We start from the raw sequence: 13961 nt of genomic DNA on the forward strand, positions 1-13961 counted from the left end.
TTTTTTTTTTTTTTACAGGGCTTAGGAAAATTGGCTGTCTCCTAAAAATTTAGGAAGACCCGTTTGCAAGCCTCAGGTCTCGGTATCTCTGCATCTATCCGGGCTCATATTCTAATTTTTGCTTCTTACACAGGCTCCCGACTGGAGCAGTTTCGACCGTAAAGTTGGAGGCAGCAGTGACGCGGAACTCGCAACAGTTGGTGTGGGGCGACAGGCAGGTTGGTAGTGATAAATGGGGCCTGTGGAAAAACAAAAGCCCCAGGGAGGGAAGGGGCAGCCGTGGCCTTGGGGGACCGAGCCAGGGCGGCGCGGTGAGGGCTCGCGCGGGAGAAGGCGCGGTCCTGGGCGGCTGCCGGCGGCGGCGACGCGGCCGAGGATCCTCGGGAACCGCGGGTCGGCGCCGAGGCACGGCTCGCCTTCGGCCACCCCGGGGCCACGGCGAGGTGAGGCCAGGCCTGCCCCCGCGCCGCCCCCGGCGGGAGGCGCGACGCCCAGGCCGCGGGTGCGTGCGCGGCCCCGGGCGACGCGGCTGGGCGTGCGCGAAGCCGCGGCGGAGGCTGGGCCGGGCGGGCGGCAGAAGATGGCGAGGGTGTGTAGGCGGCAGCAATGCTCCGTTGAGAGACGCGGCTTTCGGCAAGAACTGGACTCGTGGCGCCACAAGCTCATTCACCGTGTAGGTGAGACCGTCCCCCCTCCCCGCCCCCCACTTTTCCTCCGGCCGCCGCTGGCTGGCGGGCTTCCTCGCCGCCGGCCGCCCCGGGACGAGGGAGGGAGCGGGGCAGAGGCTGTGCTGCTCCGGCCCGCGCGCCCTCTTGGGTCGGCCCCCTCCCCCACCCCCCGGAGCGCGAGTGCGCCCGAGCGCGCGCGACCTCCGGACGGGCTCGGCGCTCGGCCCCGCGGTCCCCTCCCCTCGCGCCTCCCGGGGCGGGCTCTCGGCGCGCGCGTCCTCCTCTCCCCCCCCCACGCCCCTCCCCGTGCCGGGCGCCGCCGGCTCATTGTGGAGACTGGTCCCACACGCCGCCGCTGTTCCGGGTGTCCTGAGGACCGGGCAGCACGGGGCCGCGGCCGCCCTCACCGGCTCTCCTTCCGCACCCCTCCCCCACGCCGGCGGCGCGCCCTGTCCCCGCGGGCACGCGCGGCGGGCGGGCGGGCGCCCGGCTCTCTCGGGCGTGTGCGAGGCGTGAGGTGGAGATGGGGGCGGAGGGAGCCGGAGCTGTCACAGGCCCCGCGTCCTCCTGACCGAGCCAAGTGGGGTGTCATGGCCGCGGGGGGCGGCGGCGGCGGCCGGGGAGTTAGTCCTGGACGCACGGGTCGGTGTGTGCGGATTTGTGTTCGGTGTTCCCGCGGCGGGGAGGCGTGGGTGAGATCGAGTGCGCCCGTGGGGCTGGGCGGGGGGTCGCCCCGGTTTCCCTCCGGGATTGGTCGGCGGCGGCGCCTCCCGGACCCGGGTGGCCACGGGGCGGCGCGTTCGCCGGTGGCCGGAGGGAGCGTGGACGGGGACGCCCGGGAGGGGCCGGGCGGCCGGGCTGCGCCTCTCACACTGTGTGTTTTGTCTGTTTTTCTCTTCCAAGGTCCCGTTTCTCTCTGTGCGGCGGCCGACGGGACCCTAAGGGCTTAACTAATATATCTGACCCCCCTCCAAAAAGTAAGTGGCCCGTGTGGGTGTCTCTGCTCTGCCCACCGCCCCCTAGCTCCGGTCCATCCCTGTGTCTGACTCTCCTGTCCTCAGCATTGTTATTTCCTCGTCTTTGCTTGGCGGCTGCGGCTGCTGGTGTGTGAGGAAATGCCCTCCTGTCGTCCTCGGTCCCCCCCACGCCCAGTCCTCGGGGAGGTCCAGAATTCCAGCCCACCCCTCATTCCCCTGAAGAATAGTCTGGGGAACCATGTCTTCTTCCCCACCGGGATCTGGGAGATTCTCTCTAGGGTCGCTTGGGCCCCTCTTCCCCTCTTTCCTGATGGGGTTTCGTTGGAAGGAATTATGCAAATCTTGCTTTCTGGTGTCCATTCAGCGGCAATTTCATGCGGTGAGAAGTTCTCTTTGTTGTGCGAGGGGGAGAACAGACACTGATTTAATAGACATATCTGTTGGGGGGGAAGGGTGGAGGGGGTGTGGAGAGGCTCAGTTTGGAAGAATTACAGCACTTGGTTAGGTTAGTCTTTGTGTTTGAGCCTTTTAGCTTGACAGGAGGGTCTGCCCTTTGCGGTGTCCGACAAGAGATGTGTTCTATAGTAGATTAAACAGCAAAACTGAAACTTTAAACGAGTGAAAGAGTAAGGTATCCTTTACTTAGAGAATATAAGCTTTTCTGTTTTGGGAGTGTTTTTTTTTTTTTCTTAAATGGGTAATGTGAATTTATTAAGGGTTTAGACTAACATCCAAAATAATGTGAGCTGTAAGGTATCTGTTATCACTTTGGTTGTTCAAAGGTTAAAAGTACATGTTAAGAATGTGTAAATAGTAAAGGCATAAGTAGTTGGTTTTTGGGGGCATGATTTTGTCTTACAAGAATATATCTTAAAATTTCTGTCCAGCCAATCCAAGGCCAGTTCTATCCAGGAAACAGCCCTTTGGCTCTTAGCTATCATTTGCTCTGCTCTGTCTGCTTGTTTTATTCTTTCAAACCCGTCAAAATGTTAATTTGGCTTAAGCATTTCTGAGTTATGTGTTATTTGCCACCATCCTAAGACAGTATGTAAGAAATCTTGACAACATAAAATTAATGCATTTTCAGAATTGTTGGTTAATGTAAAAAGCTGAAATTCTTTTGAGTAATTTTTACTTCTTGTAGTATTCACTTATTGGTTTTGTTCAATAGGATTAAAAAATTGTTACTGTAAAGGCGATGTACAGGGGTTTATAGTTACATAAGTCAGGTAAAGAGTACATTTCTTTTTGGACAATATCACCCCTTCCCTTGCTCTCCTAGTTTTTCCCTCCACTAGGGTTTTTTGTTGTTTGTTGTTGTTGTTGTTGTTTTAAGATCATGAAATCTTGGTTAGATTTTTTGTTTGTTTGTTTTTTGATTTTTGGTTTTTTTTTTGGTCGGTTGTGGGGCCTGAACTCTGGGCCTGGGCGTTATCCCTCAGCTCTTCAGCTCAAGGCTAGCAATCTACCACTTGAGCCACAGAACCACTTCCGGCTTTTTCTGCTTATGTGGTGCTGAGGAATCAAACCCAGGGCCCCATGCATGCCAGGCGAGCATTCTACCACTGAGCCTCCTTCCCAGTCCTAGATTTTTTGTTTTAAGTAGATTCCACCCCCACCCCCCCACCCCCAGTTCTGGGGCTTGAACTCAGGGCCTGAGTACTGTCCCTGAGTTGTAGTATTCTACAACTTGAGACACAGCACCACTTCCTGCTTTTTTCTGAGTAGTTTGTTGCAGATAAGACTTTATAGCCTTTCTGCTCTTACTGGCTTTGAATTGTGATTGTCAGATCTTGGCCTCTAGAATTGGAGCCTGGCTTAGATTTCTTTTTTTTTTTTTTTGTCCTGGGGCTTGAACTCTGGGCCTGGGTGCTGTACCTCAGCTCTTCAGCTCAAGGCGAGTGCTCTGCCACTTGAGCCACAGCATCACTTCCAGTTTTCTGATCGTTTTATTGGAGATCAGAGTCTCAAGGTCTTTCCTGCCTGGGCTGGCTTTGAACCCGGATCCTCAGATCTGAGCCTTCTGAGTAGTTAGGATTATAGGCCTGAACCACCAGAGCCCTGCCACTTCCTGCTTTTTCTGTTTATGTGGTACTGAGGAATTGAACCCAGGGCTTCATGCATGCTAGGCAAGCACTCTTTCCCAGCACAGTTCATACAGTTTTAACAAGTTGTTTACTTTATGATGATTCTATTTACTTTAAAATCCTTGCCTTCTATCTCAGCCCTCCCTTCCTTTTTATTTTATTTTATTGTTGGTCTGAGACAGGATTCAAACTCAATCCCTGATGCTTTCACTCACAGACTAGTGCTCTGTCACTCTATCAGTGGAACCACTCATTCAGGTCCCTTTCTCCTTTAAAATCAACCACTGCTAGCATTTGTGTTTACTGCTGTTTAGCAGGGTTTTTTTTTGTTGTTGTTGTTGTTGTTTGTTTTTGTTTTGGTTGGTTGTGAGGTTAAAACTTGAGTCCTGGGCTTGTAGCCTGAGCCCATCCCTGAACTCTTTTGCTCAAGGCTAGTGTTCTACCACTTTAAGCCACAGCACCACTTTTCTGGTAGTCATTTGGAGATGAGAATCTCACTGACTTTTCTAACCTGGGCTGGCTTTGAACTGTGATCTTCAGATTTCAGCCTCCTGAGTAACTGATTTACAGGCATGAGTCACCAGTGCACAGTGGCAAGGTGTTTTTTGTTTTGGTTTATAGCTAATAAAATTGTTATGTAAATATATTTCAGTTGAGTATCAAAACTTAAAAAAAATGAGGAATATTTTAATCTGGTGACTAGTTTTTTTGTTTTCAGTATAATTTTATTATTATTCAATAAGTCAGATAAAGAACATTTTTTTTTGTTGTTGTTGGTCATGGCGCTTGAACTCTGGGCCTGGGCTCTGTCCCTGAGTTCTTTAGCTCAAAGCTAGCACTCTACTACTTGAGCAACAGTGCCACTTCTGACCTTTTCTAGTTTATGTGGTGCTGAGGAATCAAACCCAGGGCCTCATGAATGTGAGGCAAGCACTCTACCACCAAGCCACCTTTCCAGCCCCTAAAGTACATTATTTCTTTTTGGACATTGTCACCTCTTCCCTTGCGCTCTCTGAGTTCAATTTCAATTTTAGTTCCAAATTTCCACTTTCTGGGTAAAGTTCAGGATGTTTTAGAGTCCAGAGTACAATAGTATTTTAATCTGAGCAATAATTAGTATATATTGATAATCTCTCAACTAAAGTCATTCGACTATCATTTTTCCTTTATTAAATTCAATTTTGTTCTTTAAGGGGAGAGTGCCAAGTCAATCAGTTGAAATGCTAGGAAGTTCATATATATATATATATTTATTTTACATGCACATATAAATATATCCATATGTATATATATATTTTTACATACACATACATAATATATATACATATGTATATATTTTTGCCAGTTGTGGGGCTTGAACTCTGGGCCTGGGTACTGTTCTTGGACTCTTTTTGCTCAAAGCCAGTGCTCTATCACTTGAGCCAGAGCACAACTTCTGGCTTTTTCTGTGATTAATTGGAGATAAGTCTCACAGACTTTCTTGCCCAGACTGGCTTTGAACTTCGATCCTCATATCTGAGCCTTCTGAGCAGCTCGGATTACAGGTGTGATCCACCAGCGCCCAGCCTAATAATTCTTTTTTTTTTTTTTGTCGGTTGTGGGGCTTGAACTCTGGGCCTGGCGCTGTCCCTCAGCTCTTCAGCTCAAGGCGAGTGCTCTACCACTTGAGCTACAGTGCCACTTCCGGTTTTCTGGTGGTTTATTGGAGATAGGAGTCTCACGGTCTCTCCTGCCGGGGCTGGCTTTGAACCGCAATCCTCAGATCTCAGCCTCCTGAGTAGCTAGGATTACAGGCGTGAGCCACCAGCGCCCGGCTCCAGCCTAATAATTCTTGTAATAGGATTGTTTGTGATCTCCTGTTTGAATCTCTTGGCTGATTATTTTAATATTATATGATTGTTTGGTGGGTTTTTTTTTTTTTTTGGGTCTGGTCGTGGGGCCTGAACTCTGGGCCTGGGCGCTGTCCCTCAGCTCTTCAGCTCAAGGCTAGCGCTCTACCACTTGAGCTTTTTAAGATATTTAATTCGTATTTTTTAGATTAAAAATTAATTGTAGGGCTGGGAAAATGGTTTAGTTGGTAAAGTGCTTGCCTTAGCATGCATGAAGCCCTGTGTTGGTTCCTCAATACCACATAAACAGAAAAAGCTGGAAGGGCATTGTGGCTCAAATGGTTAAAAGTGCTAGTCTTGAGTGAAATAAGCTCAGGGATAGAGCCCAAGCTCTTGAGTTCAAACCCCAGCACTGGCAAAAAAGAATAATGAATAAAAATAAAAATTCTAAGTTATTCCCAAATCAAGTTTTCTCTTCCTTGTTCTTGTGATATTGGAAGTGGGGCAGGGAAACAGGGTGTGTGGCAAGGTGGAAGACAAGTTATTGGTTCCATACCTAAATTTCATTGAGTTAGGAATTTTTAGTATAGGTCAAATATCCCTTATTCAAGATATTTGCGATCAAGAGTGTTTTAGATTTTAATGCTTTCAGATTTAAAAATGTTAGCAAAGATTTTACAGGCTGAAGCCTTAATCTAAAAATCTGAAATGCACATTGCTCTAAGTTCCAAACTTTTCTAAACAGTTTGGATTTGAAAATGCTCAGCCTCTTGGGTTCAGTGATTATGATTGACATGGATATTTGGTTACTCAATCAATAATACTCTGATTATTAAGTCCTCCAAGACTAGTATGATTGTCTGGAATCCAGGAAGAGCTAGACTTTTCTGCTGCCTGGTGTGAGATAACCTACTGCTTGGCTGCCCTGCAACCGTATTGTATTCTCAAGCTCTTTCTCGTGTGATGAAAGTTGTGATTCGTTATTTAAAAAAGGCCTGAGAGGACAAGATGAATCTTTCATTTTTTAATATATTTTTGTAATTATTAAGGTGTTATACAGACGGATTGCCATTTCATACGTCAGGTAATGAATCTCTGGCTTTCTAAATCACTGATTCCATCAATGTGCTTATAGCTGGAGCAATTTTAGAACACATTTGAATAATCCCAGCATTTAACTTTATGGGGCTACATAAGATGGTCTGGAATATTCTACATAGAATTGGTTACTTGTTTTCTCTGGGAACTGAGTACCTGCCTAAGTACCTGAGTTAGCGCTGCAGTGGGGAAAGAAAGGACTGCCTTTTTGTGCCAGTACTGGTCTTGAACTCTGGGCTTTTTGTTCTCACTTGGCTTTTTTTTCTCTCAAGGATGTCACTCTACCACAGCTCCTTTTCTGGCTTTTTGCTGGTTAATTGGAGGTAGGTAGTATCACAGACTTCTATATAGGCTGGATTTTAACCCTTCCTCAGATTTCAGCCTCCTGAGTAGGTAGTATTATATAAGTAAGTTATTGTACCTCGCAGTCCTCTGGGCCTTCTGCCAGACATGGGCAAAGCTATTAGGAAAACTTCCCTAATCTTCTGTAAGAATTAAAAATTCTTAGAGAAAATAAATGTATTCAGTTATACAAGGCAAAATGTGTCATATAATTATACAAGGAAGTGCTAAGGGTATTTAAAAGTGAAAGGTATCTCTTGAGATGCTGAAGTCTTTATGAAGATGGTGGCAGATTTCTGCTTTGTTTTGATCAATATACAAGAAATTCATTGAAGACATTCATGAAGAAATGGGAGCAAAGTGGAAAATAAAAAGATGAGTTACTTACTTAAAATAATGTAGTATTAGCTGGGCACCTGTGGCTCAGGCCTGTAATCCTGGCTACTCAGGAGGCTGAGATCTGAGAATCACAGTTCAAAGCCAGCCCAGGCGGGAAAGTCCAGGAGACTCTTATGGCCATCAGAAAATTGGAAGTGGCCCTATGGCTCAAAGTGATAGAGCACTAGCCTTGAGCAGAAAGCTCCCCAACAGCACCCAGGCCCTGAGTTCAAACCCCATAATGGGAAAAACAAAGCTAACCCCCCACCCCCCCAAAAAAGACAACAACCCAAATTAGCATGTTCACTCTTTGAATACCTTTAGTACTGACCAATTTTCTTCCTTATGAATTGGATTGGGCTGGGCACTGGTGGTTCATGCCTGTAATCCTTGCTACACAAGGAGGCTGAGATCTAAGGATTGCAGTTCAAAGCCAGCCTGGGCAGGAAAATCTGAGAGACTCTTTCTTATCCCCAGTTAACCACTCAAAAAATGGATATGGCATTGTGGCTCAAAGTGGTAGAGTACTAGCCTTGAGAGCAAAAGTGCTCAGGGACAGTGCCTAGGCCCTGAGTTCAATTCCCACCACCACCACCACCAGCAACAAAAAGAGTTGTATTGGGTATTTGAAAACTGTCAAAAAGTATTTGGTATTATGTGTTGACAGCTAAGTGTGTATTAAGAGATTGGTTTTCATCTCAGGCTTGCAAACTGTCTCTGGAAGCTTAGTAGAGGGGTTTGATTTGTTTTATCTCTCTACCTCTCAATTCTTATTTCCTTTAAGCCTGCCCATCTGTTGTGTAGAATCTGAGTTTGTGATATAGATACAAAGCTATTATAAAAACTTAACATTACTCAGTACAAATGATCTATCTGCAAATATTTAAAAACTGTTTTACCATTCTATGCACTTATACATTGCTTTGGGTAAAATTCCATTATAAACGGTTAGCTTATTTTACTCATATGCAGGGAGTATTTCAGTACAGTGGTCCATGTCTTGATTTTTTTTTAAATTTAAAAATGACTCACAAGCCATAATACTGACCTTTTTGAAATCCAGTGGTTTTTGGTTGTGCATGTATCATTACTAATTCCATAGCATTTTTATTATCTTGGAAAAAAAAAACCCAAATCATTGGCAGTCATTTACTTATCCCTCCTGTGACCCAATTCTTGACGACTAATTTATCTGTTTCTTTTCTCTTTTTTTGGAGTGGTGGTGGGGGGGGGGGAGGTGTCTTTCGTGGGTCCTGAACTCTGGGCCTGGGTGCTATCCCTCAGCTCTTCAGCTCAAGGCTTAGCTCTCTACCACTAGAGCCACAGCACCACTTCTGGCCTTTTCTGCTTATGTGGTGCTGAGGGGAATCGAACCCAGGGGCTCTTTCCTTAACTTAGTGTATTGTCTTTAAGATTTATTCAGCTTGTGATCTGTATCAGCAGTTTTGTTCCTTTTATGGTTAAAATAATGCTGTAGTGTATGGACATATGATGTAAATATAGAGTTTTGTAAACCCATACATGAGCTGGTAGACATTTGTCTCTGCTTTTTGGTTATTTATTATAAGTAATGATTTTATGAACATTTGTGTACAAGTTCTTGTGTGGATCTGTTTTTAGTTCTCTCGAGTAATACATACATATAGGATAGAATTACTGGATTACATGTTAACTTTATGTTGTTTTTTTTTGTCAGTCGTGGGGCTTGAACTCTGGGCCTGGGCACTGTCCCTCAGTCTTCAGCTCAAGGTGAGCTCTCTGCCACTTGAGCCACAGCGCCACTTTTGGTTTTCTGGTAGTTAATTAGAGATATAAGTCTCACAGACTTTCCTGCCTAGGCTGGCTTTGAAACCTGATCCTCAGATCTCAGTCTCCTGAGTAGCTAGGATTACAGGTGTGAGCAACCACTACTTGGCTGTTTTAATTTTTTGAGGAAATTACTAAGCTGTCTTTCAAAGAGGCCATAGACTTTTACCTTCCTTTTTAGCAATGTCTGAGGTTTCAAACAATTTCAGCATATCTTTTCTTTCCAATGTATGTGTGTGTGCGCACGGACACACACCTACATACGTGTGCACATATATGCTGGTACTGGTATTTGAACCCAGAGCCTCTGGCTCTTGATAGTCTTTTTCATTTATAATTTGTGCACTGTACCACCTTGAGCCATACTTGAAGTCTGGCTGTTTTTGCTGGTTATTTGGAGATGGAATCCTACAAAGTTTTCTGCCTTGGTTGGCTTCAAGCTGAAATCTTCAGATCTTAGCCTCTGGAGTAGTAGCTAGGGTTACAGGCATGAGCCACTGGTACCCCGTACCTTTTTTTTAATCTTTAGTTTTTATTCTTCGAGAAGTTGTACAAAGGGTTTTCAATTGAACATAACCAGTTATGTGTATCTTTGAATACCTTTTATCTGTTGCGTTTTCCTTCCAGTTCATAATGGTTAAATTACTGTTTCATGGGTTTTTGTTTTTGTTTTTGTTTATTTTTGTCAGTCCTGGGACTTGAACTCAAGGCCCAGGTGTAGTCCCTGAAGTTCTTTTGCTCAAGACTAGCACTCTACCATTGGAGCTACGACTCCACTTCTACCTTTTTCTGTTTATGTGGAACTGAGGAATCGAACCTGGGGCTTCGTGCATGGTAGGCGAGCACTCTACCACTAAGCCACGTTCCTGGCCCCTTTGGTTTTATATTTCCCAGATGAGTGATGTAGAGTGTTTTTTTTTCAAATCTTTTTTGACCATTTGTGCTACTTACTTTGGACAAATCTCTAATCAGATCTCATGCCCAGTTTTCACTTAGGTTATTTTATTTCTTGCAGTGCTGGCATTTGGACTCAGGGTCTTATGCTTGCTAAGAATAAGCACTATCATTGAGCTACTTGTTTGTATTGGTTCATTTTAAGATAGGGTATCATGGGCTGGGAAGGTGGCTCAGTGGTAGAGCGCTTGCCTTGCATGCCTGAGGCCCTGGGTTCGATTCCTCAGCACCACATAAGCATAAAGAAAAAAAAAACCGGGGGGCTGGGAAGATGGCTCAGTGGTAGAGCGCTTGCCTTGCATGCCTGAGGCTCTGGGTTCGATTCCTCAGCACTATATAAGCAAAAAAAGAAAAAAGCCGGAAGTGGCACTGTGGCTCAAGTGGTAGAGCGCTAGCCTTGAGCTGAAGAGCTGAGGGACAGCGCCCAGGCCCAGAGTTCAGGCCCCACGACCGGACCAAAAAAAAAAAAGAAAGAAAGAAAAAAAAAACCGGAAGTGGTACTGTGGCTCAAGTGGTAGAGTGCTAGCCTTGAGCTGAGGAGCTGAGGGACAGCGCCCAGGCCCAGAGTTCAGGCCCCATGACTGGACCCCCCCCCCAAAAAAAAAAAAAGATAGTGTATCACTTCTTGCCTGGGGTACTTAACCTGTACCATGATCCTCCACAGTAGCTGGGATGACAGGTGTGTGCCATCATACTCAGCTTTTTCTCTTGAAATATAATTTCATGGACTTTTGCCTAGCCTGTTCTGGAAACTTGATCCTCTGTCTTGGCCTTCAATACTGCTAGCATGACAGGAACATACCACTGTGCCTAGCTATTGGTTGAGAAGGGATCATGTGAATATTTGTGCCCAGGCTGGCCTCAAACCACAGTCTTCCCAGTTTTAGCTTTCACAGTAGCTAGGATTATAGGTGTGAGTTGCCAGTGCCTGGCTACTTTTTTTTTTTTTTTTTAAATCATTCATGTTGTAAACTTTCTTTATATATTCTGGATGTTAGATCTTCTACAAATAATTATTGATCAACGTACAAGTAAATACATTAATCAGCTAAATTGCAGTATATTTGTAAAGGGAATATGGTATGGCATAGAATAATCAGAGTGAAACAGAATTTATTCAATAAAGGATTGCTTAAATATCCTTTAAATTGCTTAAGTTGCATAGTTATTTGTGGCTTTGTATAACAATACAGATAGATTTTGCTTTCTATATTGTTAGATATGTCTTGAGATGTTGGAATGTCTAATGGGAATAAGAACACCAACTTGAAAGGAACTTGGCAAGGCACACTTCTCCAGAGGACGGCACCATCAGCCAAAATGAAGCAAGGAATCGCAAGGAATTGTATCTCCAATTAACCACCAGAAAACCAAAAGTGGTGCTGTGGCTCAAGTGGCAGAGAGCTCACCTTGAGCTGAAGACTGAGGGACAGGGCCCAGGCCCAGAGTTCAAGCCCCACGACTGACAGGCTGCTCCCCTTCTATAACTAATGCAGCAGACCCTGCCCCCTGCCCCTGTCCCTCTGCTCAGATTGGCTTAAGTTAACATCTGCTGGCTTAAGTAACAGGAACAGGATGTCTTAATTAAAATGTAGTAGGAACAGAATATAATTAACAAGGGCCAAGCTACTGGCCAAAATGAGAACTCTTCAGAAAAACAGTTCTCACAAGCTAGAAAGGAAGCAATCCAGTGTGGTAGAAAAGATGACTTTTCTTACAGTATTCCTACCTTTCTGTAGTGAAAGTTGAAATATTAGAGATAATGTGGTATGCCATATTATTCAAGTCTTACTTGATGCCTGAATTTTGAGTAGTAGATAACAAAGGTCTTTATTACCCTATTGCGTTTTGTCTGAATCTATTCCACTTTGGAGTTTAAATAGTAAGTATATCTGTCTACATCTGTTATTTTATGTTTTTTTGGTCGGTGGTAGGGATTGAAACTCAGAGCCTGGGCACTGTCTCTATCTAAGCCTTTTTACTTAAGGCTAGCCCTTTATCGCTTTGAGCCATTTCTGGTTTTCTGTTGGTTAATTGGATATGAGAGTCTCATGGGCTTTTCCTGCCCAGGCTGGCTTTGAACTTTGATCCTCAGATTCAGCCTCCTATAAGTAGGTAGGATTGTAAGTGTGAGCCACCAGTGCCTGGCTAAGAGTACATTTCTTTTGGGACAGTGTCACCTGTTCCCTCACAAAATTTTGTGTGTATGTGTGTGTTGTGGGGCTTGAGCTCTGGGCCTGAGCACTGTCTCTGAGCTCTTCAGCTCTAGGCGAGGGCTCTACCACTTGAGCCACTTGAGTCTGGTTTTCTGAGTTGTTTATTGGAGATAAGAGTCTCACTGGGACTTTCCCACCTGGGCTGGCTTTGAACCATGATCCTCAGATCTTAGCCTTCTCAGGGTTACAGGTGTGAGCCACCAGCTCAGGGCTTTCAAGCTTTTTTTTCTGTTTATGCGTTACTGAGGAATTGAACCCACAGCTTCATGCATGCTAGGCAAGCACTGTACCACTGAGCCACATTCCCAGCCCTTGGCACTCTTACCATTTAAGCTATCTATACCTCTACTCTGGCTTTTTGTTGGTTAATTGGAGATAAGAGTCTTACAGACTTTCCTATCCCAGCTAGCTGGCTTTGAACCATGGTTCTCAGATCTCAGCCTCTTGAGTAGTTAAGATTACGGGCGTCAGCCACTGGAACCTGGCAATTTTGTCATCCTCATTAAGGTGTTGTACAGAGGGGTTACCATTGTCAGGTAATACATTTCTTTTTAGATAATGTCACCCTTCCTTAGCTTTCCCTCTCAGTTTCCCTCTCCTGTCCCTGTCTTTAAGTTGCATAATTCATTTTTTAGGTAGTATATAGTTACAAAGAAGACTTTTAGATACTACATCCCAGAAATTTGGAAATTGGCTCTACATGTTTATATTGTTACTAAAGTTCACATTGTAGCCAAAGGCCTGGTTCTGTATTTACCTTAGGTGTTTGATGTTTGTTTAATTAATGTTAAGTTGATTCTTGTAGATGTTTTGCTTGTGTTTAGCATATGCTAGCTGCCTTTCATGAAGCTGTTTATTTTGTTGCCATTGTTTTTGTCTTTTTTTTTTTTTTTTTTTTTTGGGTCCGGTCGTGGGGCCTGAACTCTGGGCCTGGGTGCTGTCCCTCAGCTCTTCAGCTCAAGGCTAACGCTCTACCACTTGAGCCACAGTGCCACTTCCGGGGTTTTTCTTTCTTTCTTTCTTTCTTTTTTTGCTTTATGTGGTGCTGAGGAATCGAACCCAGGGCCTCAGGTATGCAAGGCAAGCGCTCTACCACTGAGCCAACTTCCCAGCCCCCTTGTTTTTGTCTTTTATCTGCCTCTGTTAATCATGTCATTTTATTCTTTATCAATCAGCATTTTCTGTTTACTGAATGTTCGGAGGTTTTTGGGAATAATATTCCTTTATGTATTTTCATTTTGATGTAAACTTCCCCCAGTCCCACTCATGAACAGTTAATATTTTTAGAGGTAGTGAATCAGATACTACTTTTATTATTTACTTATCTTTTTTTTTTTTTTTTTTTTTTAATTTGGCTGGTTGTGGGGCTTGAACTTGGGGCCTGGGCACTGTCCCTGAGCTCTTTTAGTCAAGGTTAGGGTTCTAGCACTTTGAGCAACAGCACCAATTCCTAGGTTTGATATCTTAGAAACTATTGGAGAAGCATAGTAAAATATACAACAGAGGTTAAGAGATAATAAGAATAAATGTTCCCAATTAAGGTGCTATCAGGAAGAAAAAGAAGGCTAGAAGCTAACAATACAATCTTAATTTTGAGAGCTAGACT

The 13961-nt window shown here is 44.8% G+C and overlaps 1 protein-coding gene across 5 annotated transcripts in view; it reads left to right on the forward strand.

The window, feature by feature from the left end:
* Positions 1-579: 579 nt before the first annotated feature.
* Positions 580-13961, forward strand: part of LOC138826174 (ligand-dependent corepressor) — a 97790-nt gene continuing 84408 nt past the window's right edge. For 3 of the 5 annotated variants that reach the window (XM_070021317.1, XM_070021321.1, XM_070021322.1), the window contains exons 1-2: positions 580-677; positions 1572-1645. The gene's annotated coding sequence lies outside the window, so the exon portion shown is untranslated. Of the gene's footprint in view, positions 678-1243; positions 1311-1571; positions 1646-13961 lie in introns of those variants that run through there. The other 2 variants (XM_070021319.1, XM_070021320.1) reach the window with 2 other exon arrangements.

Source organism: Dipodomys merriami, unplaced genomic scaffold, assembly GCF_024711535.1.
Source record: "Dipodomys merriami isolate MVZ:Mamm:240054 unplaced genomic scaffold, mDipMer1.0.p SCAF_14, whole genome shotgun sequence".
NCBI lineage: Eukaryota > Metazoa > Chordata > Mammalia > Rodentia > Heteromyidae > Dipodomys > Dipodomys merriami.